Raw genomic sequence first — 22241 nt, 5'->3', positions numbered from 1 at the left:
TTATAGAAAGTTAGAAAATACTGGTTCGACTGGTATTTAAGTGCCACTTCAGACCTTCTAAATATCAATTATGTCTAAGATATTTGAAGTGATAGTTAAATACCAGTCGAACCAGTGTTTTTTAACTTTCTATAACGCACGGCTAAAATTGATATTGGTTGTAAAAGTTAGGGTTAAATCCATACTGTTTCATACGTTAAGGTTAAATATGCACCTCCTTTAAGACGTTAGGATTAAATTTACTCTTTATCTCTATATTTTTTTCACATAAAATCATTACAATAACAACATTACTATATGCAATGGTGCTAATTTCACCATAATATATTCGTTGACAGAAACTCATTACAATTACAACATTACATCACTACAAGAAAGAAAAAAAAAACATATATACTGATATCATAGAAGAAAACATAAAATTTTCTTTAATAAAACCTACCAACAAAATTCCACCAAATCTTTTCTCCTAAATCATAAGCAGAACGAAATTAAAAGTGTCTCAATCTCCTGACGAAAACAAGAGAACCTACCACACTCCAGAATCCAAATACAAACCCAAATGCTATGCTTGCATAAAACCATATATCTACTTCATCTTCATTCTCATTTTTTTCTTCAAAATCCAGAGTGCAATTCTTAATAAGAGGAAGCCCACACAGTTGATTGCCCATGAAACTAGAAGAATTAAAACTTTGCAATTGAGTCCCCGAATGAATTCTACCTGACAAATTGTTAGAGGAAAGATCCAATGTACTATGAAATGTCAAGGTAGACATGCTCTCGGGAATTTCACCTGAAAGTTGATTGTGAGAGAAGTCGGTTAAGATTCTTCCAGTTAAATAATTTTGTGACAAATTCAATGATAATAATTCTACAAGGCTTGTTATTTCTGTAGGAATTTCTCCCGATAAATTGTTATTAGAAAGATCTATCCTTCTTACAAATCTAGGGTTGGTGTTGTACTCCATCACTTTCCTCTTCATCACTAATAAGTTGCTTTCCATAAAAAATGCAGTCACGACTCTAGTATAAAATGCACCAGTAGAATCATTCCTAATAGCCATTTCAGTAAAGTTACTAAAGCAACTTGGTATTGTACCAAAGAAACCATTATGTGCAAGGTTCAAGATGTGTAATGAAACCAAAAGACATAGTTCCGTAGGTAATTACCCATCTAACTTATTTTCATGTAAGCTGAGAATGCTCAAATCAGCAAATCCATCTCTGATCCATGTTGGAATGCTTCCAACAAAATTATTTTCACTCAAATCAAGTATGAACAACATTTTGCAATTTTGAATTGTTGGTGGTATTTCACCGGAGAGATTATTATTGTGAAGGTGGAGCCATTCAAGCAAACTTAGAGTTCCAATAGAGTTGGAAATATTTCCACGAAACTTGTTGTTACCTAATTTTAATCCTTTCAATTTCTTCCAGCTGCTCCAACAATTTGGTATCTCACCATCCAAGAAGTTTCTTTCAAGATTAAGAACTTCCATTTGCTTTGATCTCGTTGCATAAAAAGTTAATGATAGATCCTGAAAGTGAATTATTGGAGAGATCTAATGCAGTGATATTTGAAGAAAAATAAGGTACCGAACCCACTGAAATTATTGGAACTTAAATCAATTGTCGGAAAGACTTCATTAACAAAAGGCATATTTGGAATGGAACCATACATATGGTTACGAGAAAAGTTCAATATTACATAATTTGAAATGGAATCCCAAAACCAAATAGGAAGTGGAGTTGAAATCCCTGAGCTGGATAAATCCAAATATACCAAATGCTTTAATAGACGAAGCCACTTTGGGAATTGAGATCCAACTTGGCAAGAACCTAGACCAAGAGCTTGAAGTTGAAGAGGAGGTATCCAATTGGAGCTAACTCTCAATGCAATGTTATTCCCAGTTGCAAAAAAACCCAACCAACCTTGTAAGATTTACAAAGTGGAGATGAGAAATCTCACCCTCCAATCTGTTATTTCTAATGTTTACAATTTGTAAGGAATTCATTTCTCCCAAAGACAAAGGAATTGGACCAGAGATCAAATTACTAAATACACTAAAGCAAATAAGTTTCTTAAAGTAGTTAAGATTATCTGTGAAATGGCCAGATAATTCACAATTAACCAAAGTTAATGATTGTAGCATATCGAAAACACAACCTAATGATAGAATTTCCAAGATATCATTGACTTCTTGGTTCAATTTGATAGTTGAAAGATCGAGTGACTTCAAATTGCAGAAATGTTTAAATGAGTTTGGAATTCCTTTTTTAAATTCAAGTACATCATTGTATGACATGTCAAGGGTAATTAGAGAAGTCAAGTTTCCAATGCCACTTGAAATTTGACCTTGCAATTGATTTTTTTGGAGGTTGAGGAGTTGCAGATGGGTTAAGTCATACAACCAGTTGTGTATAGAAGAATTGAAATTATTGATAGACAAATTGAGTTCCCTAAGGAAAGAAGAAGTCATATTTTGAATCTCATTTGGAATTGGACCTCTAAAATAATTATTTGAGAGATCAAGGACCAAAAGAGAAGATAGGTTGAGACCGGGAAGATGTGTAGGATTAAAAATAGGAAGGCTACACCTTGACAAGTGAAATTCAAGTAAAGAAGGGACTGAATTGATCACTTTTAACCAATTAAAAGATTGACTAAGGTTCACATAACTCATATCTAGAAATTCCAAAGAAGAAAGACTAGAAATTCAATCTAAATTCTCAACATAAAGATCTGATAACTTGCTGGATCCGATTTGATGATCTCCGCCGTGGTTACCTGCAAAACAGAACCGGAGACAGGATCTCCGGGAAAACTCTCCGACGATCAAGTCAGTTTTTGTAGGAGGGTTGGCAAATTGACAATAGTATTGTGGGAAAAATGTGAATGTACCTTTCCCCCTTTGGCCTTAGGGCTTTTTATAAGTGTTCTTAAGTAACCGCCGAGGGCGGTTACCCCTTCCAGGCCATGTTCCGAGGGCGGTTACTCCTTTTTAGGTCATGCCCCCTCTCGTGGCTTTCGTGGCTACAAACGTGGTATCGTTTGTCCTGAGTGGGAGTTTTAATGCTCCATTTAGGAATTCGGGGCGGTTACTCACTTCACCCGCTTCCTCTATTCGGGTCCCATCCCATCTTAGACCATGGATCTAAGTATGGGCTGGGCCCGTGTAATGAATTCGGCCCGGTTTGGCTTCGCGAGTCATCACATGCCTCCCCCTTAGTTTGGCAAGAGCCCTTTAGGGTCTTTTTTATAGGAGACTCTTCGTTTTTGTCTAGATTTTCAAAATTCGAAAATTGTGACTTTCCCTTTCCCGTCGTTTCTTTTCCGGCATCCACCTTTTGCGTCGTTTCTCTTCCGGCCTCAACCTTTTTGCGTCCGTTCTTCTCCGTGTCGTCTTTCATATGTAAGTGTTCCTTTCCAGAATTTGTACCTCGCTCGATTCTTTACTTCTGTTCATTTTCCTTCATCAATATGTCAAACCCTGACCTCGACTTCGCACCATTCGACGAAAATTACGTCCGCGAGGTCTCCCATGAGGTCGAGGAGATGGTTGATGAAGCTTCAACCAGCTCTCCTGGGTCTGATTCTCATCCCGCCGACTTCCTCCACCTGGCGAATACAACCGATGAGGGCCTAGGTTTTGACCCTAAAAAGTTGATTCCGCCACCTGTCCCAACCCCCCGTTTATTACCGAAGAAGGACAGGTCGGGAAGTCTAGTTTGTCAAGAGACAATTGACGATTTGCGGGAGCAGTATCCTTGGCTCCAAGGCGTCGAAACCCTTATTCTCGGGAAGGATAAAGGACCGGGCGACTACCCAAAGGGGTACTTCACCATTTTCGTCGCCCAGATCATCTGCGGCTTCACGTATCCACTGGCGGATGAGGTTGCCTCCGTCCTTGGCGGTTACGGAATCGCACCCGGTTAGTTGCATCCCAATGGATGGGCCGATTTAACTCTGGACAAATTTCTGGCGGATTTTCTGGAGGTTCCCTTCTCGCTCAAAATTTTCTCCAAGCTTCATCATTTCAAAAGTTCGGCGGGGTATTTTACTTTCATCCGTCAGAGCGGTTACTATGGTTTTGACGAGAAGCTGAACAAAATCCGCGAGTGGGACCGATCTTATTTCTTCATCAAGTTTCACGAAGGGAATCCGAACTTCCTTCGCCGTTGGGGCCGACCAAATGTAAAGAGTTTGAACTTCGGTTACCCCAGCGAGGAAGAATCCGCTGTGATCAAGTTTTTGAAGGGTACTCCTCCCTTTGTATGGACATATGATCAGGCTTTCCACATGCTAAGGAGCCGAGTGGCGATTGCCTATCGCGAGGGGGATCACGTTGTCTATATCCCTTATCGCGTTTTTGTACAAGGTACTTTTTATTTCCAAGTTGATGATTTCTTTTAACCCTTTGCAGGGGTGATCCTTTATCTCAACTCGCTGCAGATCGGGAGGCTAAAGCCCTAGCGAGAAGGAAGAGGCGAATGAAGGGAAACACTTCAGTCGCAGGGGCAAATTCTCCTGGAGGGGCGATTGCTTCTATCGAGGCGGCTTCTCCCGCAAGGGCCTCCGTTTCACAAGGTCCAGCTTCTGCTTCCGAGGACCTTCCCTTAACTAGGAAGCGGAAGAATACTGCGGATACAGAGTCTTCTCGTCCCAGAAAGAAAAATGCTTCTGTGTCCCTCACTGTTGGCGGTACACCTGTATCCGCCTCGTCCAAAGGAAAAAGCAGTACACCCATCCATGAGGTATATTGATCTATTCCCCTTTTTTATGTTGTTAATTTTTCCTTATGAGTTATCTGCTGTTCTCCTGATCTTTCTCCTTATGCATTCGCAGCCAATTCTCGATATCAGCGGGTGGTGGACTAGGACCTTTGGCATGGCTGTGAGCTTCTCGTGTAGGGACATTGTTTCTTCCATATGCAATGTCCTTGGGCGACTCCCCTCTGCTTCTCGCGTGCGAGAGCAAGTGCCGCTTCCTACTGCTATGGAGGGGATTGAGAAGCGGGCTATAGAGGTATATTGTTACTTATGATATTCTCTTTCAAGGATCTTGCATTTGTAGTAACCGCACATTTCTATCCGCTCTTATTATCTGCGAATCATCTTTTATGTAGATTATTAACTTCGCGGAGGGTGCTCTCCTAAGGGAACTCTGAACGCGCTAAAGAGTTGGAGAACCTTGGTACTGAATTGGCGACTCAAAAGTCGCTTTATGATGATGTCCAAGGGAAGGTAAAGGCTCTTGAAGGCGCTTGTCAGAAGGTTATGAGCGAGAAGGAGGAAGCTCTCAGATCCCTCCAGGCTAAGTCCGACGAGCTGCAAAAGGTCCTTGATGATCTAAATTCATCCAAGGAGGCTCTGGAGATGCAAAAGAAGAAAGCTGAGGAGATTCTAGCCGAAGATGGTGCTCGCATCTATTGGTATGGGGAGCGAATTCATGCTGCTTATGAGCATGGGCATCTAGATCGAGTACTTAGCCGCCCCAAGGTTCCCATCCCCGAAAAGGATCTAACTGAGAAGTGGGACAAGCTGGAAGCCGAGGATGCTGATATGGATGAGGTACTCTTCTTAGATTGGCAGAGTTTTCAGAACCCTCCAATTAGCTGCGAGATCCCTACTCAGAACGCGGAAAAAGAGGCACCACAAGACCTTTCTCAGCCTGAGCAAGAGGTACCGCCCTCTGAAGCGGTTACTGATTCGAGGGTTGAGGATTCGCTTGAAGCAGATCCGCCCACTGGAGGAGATGAGGGAGCCGCTGAAGGCGAGGAGGGCCATAGGGGTGAAGGAGAGGAAGCTGTAGCATAGTTTGATTTATATCTGGACTGTTGTATGTAACAAACTGCCCGTATATATATATTTTCTTTTGCTTGCCGCTTTACCTATACGTGCGATTGTTGCTTTATTCCTTATTGCCCTTTGTTTTCATACGTGACCCTTGCCCTTTTGCCGACTCCATATTTGTATTTCCTCGTAGTTTAGTTTCGTTTCCGCTAGGGTGGCCAGACCCTTTTTGCAATTTTTTGAGTACTCGTTAATTCGCTTAATTTTATGCCTTATCTTATAATTTTTCTTTCGAAAATAATATAATCATAAGGTTAATCATAAAGTTTTTGCGAGTGATGCGTAATCATGCATCCACCTTTCTTAATAGGCAACACATTTATGTGTTTTTAAGTTTAACCATAAGGTTTTTGCGAGTGATGCGTAATCATGCATCCGCCTTTCTTAATAGGCAACACATTTATGTGTTTTTAAGTTTAACCATAAGGTTTTTACGCGATTTACCCGCCTTTTGTTTGTAGATAACACACTGAAGTGGTTGTCCTAAAAAGGATCCGCACTCAAACGCCGTATGCAACAATTGAATATCTTTATTGATAAAAGAAAAGACTTTTTGTTACATTGGTATATGAAATGTGCGGGATCAAAGCCTCATTAAAACCTTTTATCAGAAAACCCAGTGGGAAAAAACTCATAAAAGGAAAAAGAGTACTCGTCATTTCCCTGAACTACCCGGCCCGTTTATATAGGCGCAGATTTTCTAGATTCCAGGTGCGCAGGAGCTTTTTTCCGCTCATGTCTTCTATTTCAAAAGTTGATGGTCCCAGCTTCTTGGATACTCTGTATGGTCCGATCCAGTTGACGCCTAATTTGCCTTTGCCATCTCTGGATTGTATTTTGTCCGCTTTTTTCAAGACCAAGTCGTTCTCATTGATTATCACTTTTCGCACCCTTCTGTCATGATATTTCTTGATTCTATTGCGGTACACTGCCATTCGCATGTAAGCTTTTTCTCTTCGTTCTTCAACAGAATCCAATGCATCTCTAATGTTGATAGGATTTTGTGTGTCGCAATAATAAATTATTCGATCTGTAGGCGATTTGATTTCAATAGGTAGGACTGCTTCGGCTCCATAAACCAGCGAGAAAGGTGTTTCCCCAGTTGCTGCTTTTACAGAAGTTCTGTATGCCCATAACATATGGGGTATCTCATCCGCCCAACCTATTTTTTTTATCACCTAGCCGCTTCTTGATACCTTGAATCATGGCCCTGTTGGTAACCTCTGTCATACCATTCGATTGGGGATGGTTTACGGAAGAAAAATGATTCTTGATCCCCATGCTTTCGCAGTATGCTTTGAACTTGACACAGTTGAACTGGGTGCCATTGTCAGTTATAAGCTTTTGCGGGATTCCAAATCGCATGATAATGTTCTCTCGCAAGAACTCGATCATTCGTTCAGGTGTTTGAGCGGTTACTGCCTCCGCTTCTACCCATTTGCTGAAGTGGTCAACTGCGACTACCAAATACTTCCTTTTCTTTGTTGTTTCTGGGAATGGACCTACTATATCGATTCCCCATGTTGCGAATGGCCATGCCGTCATTATAGAGATTTGTTCGGCTCCGGGAACGTGTTTTTCATTCGCATGGATTTGACAGCTGTGACATTCCGCTACCATCTTCTGGGAATCCTCCATCACCTTTGGCCAATAGTATCCCATTAACTTGACCTTTCTTGCCAACGCCGTGGATGCTTCATGTGCGCCGCACATTCCTTCATGGAGTTCTCGCAGTACGTAGTCTCCTTCATTGCGGCTAACACATTTCAACCATGGACATGTATATGATTTTCGATACAAAGTTCCATCTCGAATTGAGTATCTCGCTGATTGTCCAATTAGCTTTCTGGCTAGGCTTTTGTCATCTGGCAAATCTCCCTGCTCCAGATATTGGCGGATAGGTATCCGCCAATCTTCATCATCTTCCAGCTCTTCAATGACCATAATCTGATCGACTTCAAATGCCGGTGCGGATCTTATCTCCAAATTGCATGCTTTTTGATTCCATGGTTCTCTACTCGCCGCTGCTTTTGCCAGTTCATCAGCCTTTGTGTTTTGGCCTCTTGGAACATGCACCATTTCCCAGACGACTCCCTTGTGTGTTAACTCCTGCGTCAATCTGCCGACTATCTGATGGTATTTGACCAGATCTTCTTGTTTCACCAGATAGTTTTTTTTGATCTGATTTATCATGAGTTTAGAATCGCTGTAGATCACCACTCTTTCTGGCGTAAGTTCATTAAGCAGCTTCAATCCACATATCATTGCTTCATACTCTGCGGCATTATTGGTAGTTTTGAAAGTTAACTTTGCCGCATAGTATAGGCGAATAACCTCCGGGCCTTTGATGACGACTCCCAGTCCAGCCCCATCTGTGGATAATGCCCCATCTGTGAACATGCTCCACTCTTCTTTTTGTGCCTTTGGACGTTCATCTTCATCCCACGTGAATTCATTCACGAAATCGGCAAGTACTTGACCCTTTAGTGCTGGTCTTCCTTCGTAGGGAATATCGAATTCCCCCAGGCGAATTGACCATTCCATTAATCGGTCGGATGCATCAGGTTTCTGCAGTACCTTCCGCATTGGAATTCCGGTTCTCATAATGATAGTATGCGCCTGAAAGTATGGTTTTAGCCTAGCCGCCGTGGTTATCACCGTGAGAGCCATTTTGTCCAACTTCGAATACCGAAGTTCTGCATCCTTCAAGACCTTGCTCACATAGTACACTGGATATTGTTGGCCCTCTTCTTCTCGCACCATTACAGTGCATATCGCCATACTGGTGACGGATATGTAAAGAAATAAATCTTCTCCGTCCTCCGGCCTGCTCATTAAGGGCGGATAGCATAGCAGTCGCTTTATACCCTTAAATGCCTCTTGACAATCCGGCGTCCATTCAAAGGACTTAGATTTTTTGATGGCATTGTAGAAAGGTAGACATCTTCTAGCCGAGCATGATATGAATCGCCCTAATGCCACCAACCGCCAATTTAGTCTTTGTACTTCCCTTACGTTCCTCGGAGTTTTCATCTCCATTACTGCTTTAACCTTCTCAGGATTCGCCTCAACTCCCTTGCCACTAACAATGAAACCCAGGAATTTTCCTGCCCTTGCTCCGAACGTGCATTTTTCTGGGTTCAACTTGAGGCCATATTTGATTAGCACTTCCAGGATTTCTTTGATATCCTGCGGGTGGTCTCGCATCTTCTTACTTTTGATGATCATGTCATCTACGTAGATTGAGAAGTTCTCGCCTGACTTGTCTGAAAATATCTTGTTCATCATCCTCTGGTATGTTGCTCCTGCGTTTTTCAATCCGAAGGGCATCACCTTGAAGCAATAAGTCGCCTGATGAGTTATGAATGATGTTTTGATTTCATCCGCCTTCTCCATGGGTATCTGGTGGTAACTGGATTTCACGTCGGTGAACGATAAAGCTTCAAATCCTGCAGTTCCATCTACCAATATATCAATGTTAGGTAGCGGATACATATCCTTTGGACAAGCTTTATTCAGATCCTTGAATTCGACACACATTCTGTACGTTCTATTTGGCTTTTTGACTAGCACCACATTGGCTAGCCACTCCGGATAGGTGACTTCTCGAATTGCATCTGATTTTAGCAAATCCGCCACAACTTTTTCAATCTCCTTCTGCCGCTCTGGAGCGTGTCCTCTCTTTTTCTGTCGCACTGGGGTTGCACCTTTGTCCACATTCAAACGATGGGTTGCTATATCTGGACTTATTCCTTTTAGCACTTCATTCGGAGCGGCGAATGCCGACTCACATTGGATCAACACCTCGGTAATGGCTTTCTTCGTTTCCTCGGGGAGTCCTGCCGCTATTCGTACATTCTTGTCATTTGAGATGGCGAATAGTTCTGTTTCTCCTAATGCTTCTGCCGGCAACTTCTCATCAACTTTATCCTCTTCACCTGGCTTTGGTTCAAGTGACAATGTATAGGCTTGTTGAGATACAAGTTGATCACCTTCAACTATGACTCGCCCTTGGTGTGTTGGCAAATGTAATGTCAAGTGCTTCATTGAGATGAGCGATTCCGTTTCCGATAGGAACGGACGCCCCAGAATTATGTTGTAGGCCAACGGGAGATCAACAATTGCGAATTCTAGATCACCTCGCCATTTTAGATTCTTATCGCCCATTTCTGCTTCCAACACCACTTGTCCACTTGTTTGAGACGATTGACCTCCAAAACCAGTTACATCCATGAATATATGTTCCACTCGCTCGTCATTAATTCCCAACTTGTTGAATGCAGTCCGAGTAATAACATTACAAGAACTGCCAGTATCAATAAGGACCCGCTTGACGTCCCATCCTTCCACAGCCATCGTAATCACCAAAGCATCCGCATGCGGCTCCGTGATTCGCGTGAATGAGTAATTGAGGGCATCCCCCCTATGCGTGTTGCTTTTTCGCTGTTCACGGCGAGCCCTTTTTGTTAACGGCTCATAGATCCCGCCAGCTATCATGTTTATCACCCCTTTCTTCTGTTTCTTTTCGGGCCTTGCTTCTCCCTCATGCGGGAGCGTTGTTTTCTCATCAATCGTTTCTTTTCTTACGAATTGGCCTAGCTTGCCCCTCTCAATCAGCTTTTCTATTTCCTTCTTCAGTTCATAGCAATCGTTCGTGTCATGGTCGTTCAATCTGTGGAACCTACAATATTTGTTAGGATATCGCCCCAGACTAGTTCGGCCTTTCACCTCGGGGAACCGCACATCCTTCTTCAGAGGGTTCTTTTCGATCCAAAGTAACACCTCCTGGCGAGTCGTATTCAATGGTGTTTGATATCCTCCCCCTTGAAAGGAGCGGTCACCTCTGCGAACAAAATTACCCTTGGACTGGGTCTGGCGTCGATTGTTCGAAGTGGATCTAGCAGCATCTCTCTCTCTCCGGGTTTGAGCTCTATGTTCTCTGTTGACATCGTCCACTTCCATGAATTCCTTTGCTATCTTCATGAGTTCGGCCACTGTGCGTGGCTTGTTGCGGATGATTTCCTCCCGCATGCTCCAATCCGTGGTTCCATCCGCCATGATGTTGCGGATGCTCACGATATCCGGGTTCTGTAACCGCACCAGAATATCGTTGAATTCGACAACAAATTCCCTCAGGGAATTATAGTTCCTCTGTTTGATCTCCTTCAGCTGCCTATCCGTCACATCTACCGCTTTACAGCCCACGAACTTGGCACAGAAATCACGACTGTATTGATTCCAGTTGTGAATAGATTCAGCAGTTAAAGACCGAAACCAATCAGATGCCGCTCCGCCCAAAGTGGTCGAGAATAATCTGCAAATTATACTTTCACTCGCTCCCGCAACATCCATTAATTCTCTGTAGTTCCTGACATGAGCCTCAGGATCAGAATTAGGATCCCCATAGTATTTAGGTATCGCCGGGGCCTTTATCCTGTGATCTGGTGTAAATTCTCGCAACGACGGAGCAAAAGGCGAATCACTCTGCACCTCTGCTCTCGCCCTAGGCGTGTACCCCATTCGCTCCATCATGTTCCGTAGTTGATCTTCCAACTCGAGATTGGGTATTCGCCGAACCTCTTCCATCCGCTGCTGGTGAACTCTAGGTGGCATCCACCCGCCAATTGATGTTGAGATTTGTTCTCGCCGTGGTTCTAGCCGTCGTCCGGTTATAGGATCAAAGTTCCAGGTGTGCTCCTGCCCAAACGTATTCGCCCCAGACGCCATTAATTCTGAATGCCCGTTAACCAAGGGTTCCGTGTGTTGTAGTGGAAGGATTCCTGGTATTCCCGATGTCGGTTGGGATGTTTGCCAGGTCGGATGGATCGTCATACTAGGATCGTGGTACGAGTAGTTGCTTGGATGGCTGCGTGGGTTCATGCGACTACTCTGACCTATCTGGGTTAGCTCTCGAGATGGCTGCGGAAGCGCAGATATGGCGACAATAGTCGATGGTTGTGTGGAGACAACAACAGGTTGTTGAGGAGCAGCCGCCACGGCGGTATTATGATCGGCCATTGCGGTTAACAAACTAATCATTCGATCCCCCGCCGCTTGGCTCATATTTGAAGCCAAGACTTGTCCTGCCATTTGTACGAAATCGCTATTGGACATCTCCATTTCATTTTGCACTTGAACCTCCAATAAGGGACTCAATTGCCCCGAAGGGCCTGACGAGCTAGGCACCACAGGCTGCGTACTTGCAGGTTGCGAATTCACAATCCGTGGACCCCTTGAGTTCATACTAGTGGATCTGGTTATAACGTCGGTCGTTCGTGATGGTTCTGACATGTTCTTTGTGTACCTATAACCAAATGTTGGTAAAAAAGGTCCACCTTCACCGCACCAATGATAACTTGCTGGATCCGATTTGATGATCTCCGCCGTGGTTACCTGCAAAACAGAACCGGAGACAGGATCTCCGGGAAAACTCTCCGACGATCAAGTCAGTTTTTGTAGGAGGGTTGGTAAATTGACAATAGTATTGTGGGAAAAATGTGAATGTACCTTTCCCCCTTTGGCCTTAGGGCTTTTTATAAGTGTTCTTAAGTAACCGCCGAGGGCGGTTACCCCTTCCAGGCCATGTTCCGAGGGCGGTTACTCCTTTTTAGGTCATGCCCCCTCTCGTGGCTTTCGTGGCTACAAACGTGGTATCGTTTGTCCTGAGTGGGAGTTTTAATGATCCATTTAGGAATTCGGGGCGGTTACTCACTTCACCCGCTTCCTCTATTCGGGTCTCATCCCATCTTAGACCATGGATCTAAGTATGGGCTGGACCTGTGTAATGAATTCGGCCCGGTTTGGCTTCGCGAGTCATCAAGATCATACATCTTTCCAAGATTGAGATAGTCTAAATTTGAGAGATTTCCAAGCTGAGGAGGAATCATTCCCGCAAATCCAGCATTAGAGAGGTTAAGATATCTTAAACTCTGCAAGGAACCAACGAATTTGCGAATGGAAACACCTCCAAAATCGTTATAGCTTAAATCCAAGTAGCTCAATTATTTCAAATGAAGTAAAGAAGCACTCACTTTTCCACCCAATGCTGACTTCCTACTATATACTTGATACTCGGAATCATCATACACTACACGATCAGGACCATAATACTCTCGTGGAGAAAGAGTTCTGACATTAAGCTCAAGTACATGATAAGTAATATTGTTGCAGACAATCTTGGTCCAATTACAACAGTTAGATCTGTCTGAAACCCAATTGAAAAGACGATTGGAAGGATCAGAGAGACCATTCTTAAACTGTAAAAGAGCATTTCTCTCGCTCTCGATGCAGCCCCAAAACAAAGGCTTGATATGAAAAGTATTAAGGAAAAGAAGAGAATGAAAGTTGAAGTTGAAGTAGAAGTCATTGTTGTTGATAAGTGAAATGATGAATATCATCACATAGAATTGCTGAATTTATAAACAAAGACCTCAAATTAAATTTTGATGATAATTTTAGATCTACCCTCCCAAATATTCCTAAAAAATGTAATAACTCCTTCAATTTTGAAAAAGATAAAATGTTGTGCAAAAATATTTTTAACGTTTACAACCATGTGTAAAAATATTTTGATTTTTTTTTTCAAATTCATATAAAAGATAGTATATTTTTTATTTTTATTTTTTTTACTTCTAATTATGATTTTATGATCTGCTACTAATGAGTGATCAAATGATTCACACGTAAAGCGTGGATGATAAAATTCATGATCGAAAAGACAGTTTGATTAATTATTTTTCAAATTTACCCAACTTACTTCTAACATCAGAAATAAAATAGTATCATTTTAAATGTTAAAGGTAAAATTGGTACCGGGTGTTTTTGCAACTTATATTTTATTTCAATAGAATTTTGAAAATTTTGAAAAATTAGACTAAAATTATAAGAATGGTTGAAGTTGGTCCCATTTCAAAGAAATTGGTGTTTCAAAACAATTAAGACAAACATGAAATTTTCTATAGGGTTAGAAATACTTTGTGTCATTTAGTTTTTCTTTTTCTTCCAAAGACATTGTTTTAATGAATTTGGACATATAATTTGACTAATTCAACTTAAATGGATAGATATTACTATCAAAATTAATTTTATAAAATGCTAGAGTTTACTAGTGTCATATTTTTTTTTAATGTATATGGAGGTGAACTCTATTTTAAGTATTTTTAATCATGAGCAATAAATGATATAAGTACTGTATTTTGGGGAGGAAAGAAGGATTCTTTCCCCTTTTATCGGACTAGATTTACTGTATTTTTCTTTAATCTATTTTCTTTTTAGTCAGTATTTATATATATTGGATTTCATTTATCCGTTTAAATTGTATATGCTCTTTATTATTCTGCTATTTGTTACCTTGGGAAAAGTACAAAAATAAACCTTGTGGTTACACCTGTTTTCGATCTGCACCCTTGTGGTTTAAAAGTTTACAAACTGGTACCTTGAGGTTTATTCCGTTAGCAAACACATACCAAATTGACTAATGGTGTTAAAAGTCAAAGGGAAAAGATTTAATTTAGTCCTTATATTTATTTATTTTATAAATTAAACCTCATTATTATCTAATTATCACAAACAAACCCCAAAATAAAAAATAAAAATCAATTACACCATCTTCTCCATCTTTTTTAATTTTTTATTTGTTTTTTTCTTTTCCTCTCTTCTCTCATCTTTATTAATTTTTCAATCTCTCAACAGGTTAATCCCAAACCAACTACAAACCCTTCTTCACTTGATTCCAAGCCTTTACCCCCAAAACATCTCATTCTGATGACCAAAAACCTCATACTGTTACCAATTCCCTTCCAAATCCCAAACCAGCAGAGGGCTTCGATCCATTTGATTCATTGATTACAACGGAAAAAGATCTCGAAATGGTTATACATTGAATGTTTTCGAATGCCCGTTTTGTGGGCCATCATATGGTTCCGAAGAAGAGGTCTGGTACATTTGAGAAGGTGGTAATGGGACAGAAGAATCTACGCGGACGAATTGCAGACTTCTGTTGGTACGTATTTGTCCGGAAAGCCATCGGAGGGATCTGTGGAAGTTGTGCTTACATTGCTAAGAAATATCGTCAAGGAATCAGATAATGCAAAATTTAGGAAGATTAGAATGGGGAATCCAAAGATTAGGGAGGCAATTAGTGATGTTCCAGGAGGAGTTGAATTGCTAGAGTGCGTTGGGTTTGAGTTGAAGCAGGAAGACGAAGAAATGTGGGCATCTATTGAGGTGCCTGATGAAGAAAAGATTAGGTTGATTAACAAGGTGATTGGGTAGCTAGAAAAGATTATAGGTTGATTAACAAGGTAATTGGGTTGATACGATGTAATTGATTTTTATTTTTTATTTTAGGGTTTATTTGTGATAATTAGATAACAAGGTGATTTAATTTATAAAATAAATAAATATAAGGACTAAATTAACTTTTTTTCCTTTGACTTTTAACACCGTTAGTCAATTTGGTATGTGTTTGCTAACGAAATAAACCTCAGGATACCAGTTTATAAGCTTTTAAACCACAAGGGTGCGGATCGAAAACAGGTGTAACCATAAGGTTTATTTTTTACTTTTCCCTTGTACCTTTTAAACGATTTATTTTATATGTGGATCAATATATTTACGTGGTTGCAACAAAAGAAATGACTCAAATTCGAATATTGGGAATGACCTAAATGGTGAAGATTGAATTGCAGTTGTTTTTCTGCGAATTTGGATTTTCACATGAAGTATAGTATTATTGTTTTTCTGTGTGTATTATACATTTTATGGATTTTTATACTATTTCTAGTCGTTTTCGTCCCACTATAGATTTTGTAAGATTTTTTACGTTTTCCGTTTCTTGTTGTACTTGTTCTTTTTGTATCTAATGAAGATATAAGTATTTTCGTAAAAAAAATTTTATATATATACTTTCTATAATATCATTAAAAATAATTAAATATTAAGGAAATTTTAAAGATTAGTAAATGATTTAATATGAAAAAAAAAAAGTAGAAGTCATTGAGGATTAGGGGTGTTCATAGATCAATACAATGGTCATTGTATTTAGATCAAAAAAACCAATCCAATCGAATAAAGAAAAGAATCCATGGATTAGTTGTAAATAACCAATCCAATCCATAGATACTTCATAGAGTTGGATTGGATTGGTTATTAACCACCAATCCAAGACTCAATCTCATCCAAACTTATTTTTTTAGCAAGATTAAATAATCCAATCAATTTTATTTAAATATATGTCATATCCAAATCATGTAGAGAAAAAAGAGAAGAAAACCTGAAAACGAAAAAAAGAGAAAAGAAATAGAGAACGTGAAAACGGAAAAAAATGTGACAAACAGAAAAAAATGTGTAGAACAAAAAAAACATGAAAAAATGAAAACTGACAAGCAAAAAAATGGGAAACATGAAAATGGAAAAAAACGTAAAAATACGGTGTTCTAAACTCTAGTATAATATAATTGCTACTTGTACATATTTTTTGGGTAATTAATTTATTAGTCCCTATATTTTGACAAAATACACTGTTTAGTCCCTGTATTTTCAAAAACACATGGTAAGGTCCCTAACTTTTTTCTCAATGAACTATTTAGTCCTTCCGTCTATTTGTTAGATTTTTTACTGTTTATGACTTCATAAATGACTAAATTACCCTTTACTATTTACCTTCAAACTTTAGAAGGGGAAATTCAATTTAAAAGAAGAAGCTATTTGTATGGAGAACAAGAAAAAGAAAATACACAATGCTTACGAATTTGAACGATTAAGAAGAAAATCAAGAAGAAGAACACTCAAAGTTGATTTCAGATGCATTAAAGTTTAAAGCAAATGAAAAGAAGAACGCAAATCCAAATTGACTAACAAAATCTTCATGAGAGTCTAATGGCAGGGACTAAACAGTTCACTGATAAAAAAATTAGGGACTAAACAGTTCATCAAGAAAAAGGTTAGGGACTTTATCATGTGTTTTTTAAAATACAGAGACTAAACAGTGTGTTTTGTCAAAATATGGGGACTAATAAATTAATTACCCCATATTTTTTTTGAACGAACTACTTGTACTCAATGAGGATAACTGAAATACGTAATGGATAAACAGTACACAAAATTACAACTGCTATTTAATATTTTAAAATAGAAACATTTTATTGTCATTGTCAGGCCTTCAGATCTTTAAAACAAATAAAAAAAACATACGTTGCAAACTACAAGCTACATACGTTGCAAACAAAGTTTCTAGTATGGTAGTTCCTATTGACGGATCCAAGATTTAAGGGAGGGGTAAAACGGGCAAAAATCTATATAAAGATAAAAAAATGTAAAATTGTTCAATCTTTTATGACAAAAAATGTAAAAATGTTCAATTTTTTGTGACGAAAAATATAAAATCGTTCAATTGTCATGCATTATTTTCATGATTTTTTTGATAAAAAATGTAAATTTTAATGTTTCCGACTCGTAATCATCCATTTCCGGGATTCTCGGATTGTTACGCATCAATTATTTTCATAATTTCAATTATTGTTGTTCAGGTTTGTGATTTTGGAGAGATAATTTTCAGTTTTGGATCAATTGAATCAATAATGCCAAATGATCAATTCAATCAATTTGTCCATTAACCTAAAATTAAGAATAAATTATCAATCAATTCAATCGATTTGTTCATTAACCTAAAACTAAAAATAAGCTATCAATCAATTCAATCAATTTGTCTATTAATCTAAAATTCAGTCCTGATCACATGCACCTTAATGAGCATGTAAAATTTGCTCATTCACCGTTAGATCTAGGCTTATTAGAATCCTAAAGTGGAGATTCAAAGCATCCTGAGGCTTAGATTTAATAAGCATATATCTAACGGTGAATGAGCAAATTCATTTACTCATTAAAGTGCATGTGAAAATTCCTGACTAAAATTAAGAATGCACTATCAATCAATTCAATTAATTTATCCATTAACCTAAAATTAAAATTAAAGGGCAAAAGTTAACTAACCTAAAATTGATGAGGTGTTGTTGGATTGAGGAAAATATGGTAGTGGATAGGACGGAGTGGAGGGAGTGAATTTGTGTCGCTGACACGACTTGATTTCACGGTTTTATATGATGGTTCATGTTAGCCGACCCCGAATCATTTCGGGGCTAAGGCTTTGTTGTTGTTGTTGGTGGATTGGAGATGGTGACCGGCCGGCCGAAGAAGGAAGACAGCCGGACGGAGAAGGAAGACGGCCGGCTTGGAGGAGGTGAGGAGGGAGCGCTTGCTGCTTCGTCTGTCGTCGATCGATATCAATTGAATTGAAATCGAGTTTGTTGCCCTGCGCTGCGATACTGCTGCTTTTATTGTAAAATAAAAAGCACAAAACAAAACGACATCGTTTTGGAATAAAAAAAGTTTTTTTCCCGGATGGGGGGGGGGGGATTCCCCCTTTAAATCACGAATAATAGATTCACAACTACCGCGAGCTATGAAGACATAAAATGTCATTGAAGTGGAGACAACCGCTGAAGTGGATACAACCGTTGAATGGTAAAATTGCTCTTGGCAGCCAACATTAAAAGAAAAATGGCTTCGTTTTATAAATGTTAAAAGTATTTTTACACCTTATCCCATTTTATTAACGTAAAATCATTTTGTTCTTTTCAAAAGTCATTGTTTGAATTGAATTGGGAAATTATTGAAAATCAAGTCCACCCTATTAATATCCATTAATTTTAGTCATATTGTTTAAATTTCAACTTAAATTGACGGATACTTACTTAAATTAATATTACTATTGAAATTAATTTTTAAAAATGCTAGAGTTTAACTAGTAATATTGAAATTAATTGACAAATAATAAACGAAGCTCAAGGACATAAAATGTAATATTGTGGCAGACAACTCCGGTCTAACTGCCGTATTTATTTTATTCCTCATTTTACACCAATTGCATTGGTTCTAAAAAAATTCACAATTTTTAGTAATTTAATAATAAAATTGGAAATTAATATTTTAAATTCGGTGAAATATTTGGATTTTTTTTTATCCAGCTCGTACAAAATACATTATAATTTTTAATTTTTTTTTCCGTTTATTCATATTCTTGGGATATGTTACTAATTATCGATAAAATGACGCACGTGTAAAGTGTATTACAAGATTCCTGACTGAAAAAACATTTGATAAATTACTTCTTTGGCCCAATTTGTCAATGTTAAAAGTGAATTTTCTTTTTGTTGGTAAAATTGCAATGTTTTAAACGCTAAAAATAAAATTGTTTTTGGTTATGAACGTTGACCTAAACGCTTATTTTAATCAAGTTTTAAAATTTTGAAGAATTAGGGTAAAATTTTATGAATTGTTGACGTTGGTTGATTTGTGAAGAAATTGAAGTTTCAATAACCTTGCTGTCTGTCTGCTGTCATTTCCAAGACTTCAATTTATCCTTTTATATGTTGTTGTAAATCAAATTTTGTAAATTTATTTTAGTTTTTAACTTTAAATAATAGAATATGAGTGTCCGATTGGATTTTTCAATAGGATGAATGATCCCATATCTATTAATTCAGGGAAATCTTCGATGCGCATTTTCACGGGGTTGAAGATGGAGGAGATATAGGTCGGGGACAATAATAGCTATCTCAATTCTATGTACATTCCAACCTATTATCGTTTAGAATTGATATGTCCATTAATATATAATAATAGAAGTATCCACATGTATATTATAAATAGTTAATCTATTTTTTAACGATCAATTTGTAATTTAGGGTCCGTTTGTTTTAGCTCCTGTTTGTTGTTGTTGTTTACTGTTGGAAAAAGATGTTTTTCCAGAAAGCAGGGGTTTCCTGATTTTATAAAAGACTGTTTTTCAGGTGCAAAAGGCAAACGAGAGGTCCCTAACACAACACTTAAAACTCCTAACATGAGAATGAAAATGAGCAACCAAACACCTTCTTAATATGTTATTAGTTATATATAGACATGTTCATGGGTCCTGATACCCGTCCTGTCCATCCAGGCCCGTGTCTCCTGGATCGGGCTTGGATAAGAAAGATTGTCCTCAGGCCCAGGCCCATTAAAGCTCGTATATATTTTGAGCGGGCTTAGGATTTATAAAAATAGTACGGCCCAACCCGGTCCGCCTATTAATATTAATTAATAAATTTATATATTTATTTTAATTACAAATTTTATTTTTAATTTGTAAAAATTATACATATATATTTATATGGACTTATATGGGTTGGGTTTGAGATTTGGTTTTTGAGCCCGAGCTCGGTCTGGCCTGAGTCCACTTAAATTAACAGCGGAACAGAGCATTTTTTAAATAAAAACCCGTTGGATCCGCCTAACTTATAGAATACTTATCTAATTTGGTGGATATGGAGTTGGAAATATTTTGTGAATGTTGCTTAGTCAATTTTTTTTTAAGTCATTGCTTTGGTTTAATGAATTTGGACATATTACTGGAAATCATGTCATCACATTAATAATCTTATAATTTTGAAAAATTAATTAATAATCTTATAATTTAAATTGATAAAAGTATCAAAATTAATTTTGAAAAATGCAAGATTTTACTAGTTTAATACTTTAATTCATCTAAATTTATGAAGGTATATTCTATTTTAAATATATTTTTTATCATGTGGTATTAAATGATAAATATACTTTCTATAATATTATAAAAAACAATTCAATAATTCATGTTTAAATGAATTACTACTTGAATTCAACTTATAATTAGAGGTGTGTTTACATGGTCTAAAAATTGGATTATTTCCTAAATTTTGGAAATATGTTCGTGATCTTCTTGAACTTGTTCAAAGTGACTTATTTTTTTTAAAGATTAAATTAATCCCTAACTATGGCCGGTTTAATGGGTGTTTGAGACCTTAAACGAGATATAAATTGTAGGCTCTTTATACATAAATAAAATTTTAAAACTATATATATTTATATAATTTTAATTTGATGAAAAAAGGTATCTTTTATGACTCTTTTTTACTATCTATAGTCTTTTTATTCCCTTCCTTGATTTTATATTGGCTTTAGTCTGTACTTGTGTGAGGATATAATCCTTATCGTTTCCTTAATATAGTTGTACTTAATGATATAAACATTTTCACTAAAAACATGTTGGAAAAAAATATACCTTAATTTTTTTAAAAAGAGAAAAGGTATTTATATAAACATATAGTGGGTATTTGGTTGCTCATTTTCATGATCATGTTTGCTTTTTCACTTCAAAAAGGAGAGTTTTAGGTATTTGGTTGACTTCCTGTTTGCCTTTTACATGTGAAAAACAGTATTAGGTGTTTGGTTAATGACATCTTGTTTGCTTTAACACCTGAAAATCAGCCTTTAATTATAAAAGCAGCGAATCTCTGTTTTTTGAAAAAGCAGTTTTTTCCAATAGCAAACAACAAACTTTAACATCAAACAGTAGGTAAAACAAACGTCCCAAAAGCATTATTATCTTAAAATTATGATATCTCTTTGATATAAAATCACAAATTAAAATTTATATTCAATGTGTTTTTAATTTTTTTATAACTATTCTATAAAATATTAATGATATCTTAAAGGAAAAAAAAATATTATATGTGCTCCTATTTTTTAGGGGGCCTAGACGGCCACCTCTATTGCCTAAGGATAGAGTCGGTCATGTCCCTAATTTTAAATTGGTCTATTGATTTTTTGAACTTAGTTAAAATAATATTAATATTTTGTAGTGTTATTTTAGTATTTCAAAGTGCATAATATAAGACATCATAGGGTTTTAATAGTAGAAAATTATCTCCCCACCAAAACGGAGGTGGTACAAACATGAGCAGTTTGCTATTCAATCAGCTAAGAGTTGTTGTTTTATTAGTTGTGTGGAGCAAAACAACAAATAACAAACTCTAAAAGGGTGAAACAAACACCGGTGCAATTTTTTTATTGGGAAGTGGAATTTACCGCTTTAATATTTTTTATTGGGAAGTCGAATTTAACGCTAACATTTCAAGCGAAGTGCAGCTTTAGCCCTAACATATGAAACAGTGCAAATTTAACTCTAACGTTTACAAGCAAAATCAACTTTAGCCGTGTATTATAGAAAGCTAGAAAACATTGGTTCGACTGGTATTTAACTGTCACTTCAGGCCTTCCAAATATCAATTATGTCTAAAATATTTGAAGTGAAGTTAAATACCAGTCTTTTTTAACTTTCTATAACGCACAGCTAAAATTCATCTTGCTTATAACTTTAAATCATTACAATAACAACATTAAATCACTATATGCAATGGTGGTAATGTCACCATAATATATTCACTAACAGAAACTCATTACAATTACATCACTACAAGAAAAAAAAAACATATATACTAATACTAAAGAATAAAACATTAGTTTTGCTTACT

At 37.6% G+C, this 22241-nt stretch overlaps 1 pseudogene; it reads right to left on the bottom strand.

The window, feature by feature from the left end:
• Nucleotides 1-491: 491 nt before the first annotated feature.
• On the bottom strand, nucleotides 492-13253 carry LOC136222829 (receptor-like protein EIX2; annotated as a pseudogene).
• Nucleotides 13254-22241: the final 8988 nt, after the last annotated feature.

Source organism: Euphorbia lathyris, chromosome 3 (genome assembly GCF_963576675.1).
Source record: "Euphorbia lathyris chromosome 3, ddEupLath1.1, whole genome shotgun sequence".
Lineage (NCBI taxonomy): Eukaryota > Viridiplantae > Streptophyta > Magnoliopsida > Malpighiales > Euphorbiaceae > Euphorbia > Euphorbia lathyris.
This window is presented reverse-complemented; position numbering and strand designations above follow the sequence as displayed.